This window comes from Trypanosoma cruzi, assembly GCF_000209065.1.
Source record: "Trypanosoma cruzi strain CL Brener chromosome Unknown tcruzi_1047053501907, whole genome shotgun sequence".
NCBI classification, from domain to species: domain Eukaryota; phylum Euglenozoa; class Kinetoplastea; order Trypanosomatida; family Trypanosomatidae; genus Trypanosoma; species Trypanosoma cruzi.
The window spans coordinates 1-698 of NW_892233.1; the positions used below are offsets into that span (position 1 = coordinate 1).

At 50.0% G+C, this 698-nt stretch overlaps 2 non-coding genes across 2 annotated transcripts, besides 1 other annotated feature; both read right to left on the bottom strand.

Moving 5' to 3' along the window:
* Positions 1-48, bottom strand: Tc00.1047053501907.10. Its single transcript, XR_008255184.1, has one exon. It is a non-coding gene; the product is annotated as a spliced leader RNA, 3' partial (transcript).
* A 476-nt stretch (positions 49-524) lies between these two features.
* Positions 525-551: a microsatellite.
* Tc00.1047053501907.20 lies at positions 552-663 on the bottom strand. The gene has a single exon (XR_008255185.1). It is a non-coding gene; the product is annotated as a spliced leader RNA (transcript).
* Between the last annotated feature and the right edge of the window lie 35 nt (positions 664-698).

Here is a 698-nt window from a genome sequence, read left to right on the forward strand (position 1 = left end):
CTTCGCGTACAATATAGTACAGAAACTGTATCAATAATAGCGTTAGTTGAAAGGAGTTGTGTTCCACAACGGTTTTCAATTTTGATGAGGGGTCCTTCGCGGCACTTGGGACCGTGTACAAAAACCCCCCCCCCCCCTCCCAGGCCACACTGGGGAGGGGTCAGGGTCCGGGATGTCGGCCCCGGGATAGCGCCGTGGACGGCGTCAGGGGGCGGAAAAGACGCACATGGCGAGTGTGGAACAGCAAATGCAGCCGAGTGTGCGAGCAAAGCAAAAACACCGGAAAACACAGGAAGAAGCGCGGCATACGCGGAAAAAAGGCGAATAAACGGAACGAGACGGAGAAAACACAAAACAAAACAAAGATGCAGGCAATAGCAGCCATGAAGCGAAAATGAGGGGGCCCGAAGGAGGTGGCGGACACGCAACGTGGGGGGGGGGGGGCAGCCCCACGAGGGGGTACGGGGCTATATATATATGGGTATATATATATAGGGGTATATGGATATGGCGGACAGACCCCCAAAAAAAAAAAAAAAAAAAAAAAAAAAGGGGTCCGTAAACCCCGGTCAAAAAAAATTGACCAAACATAACCCCCAAAGGGGGGTTGGAAGCTTCCCGTACCAATATAGTACAAAAACTGTATCAATAATAGCGTTAGTTGAAAGGAGTTGTGTTCCACAACGGTTTTCAATTTT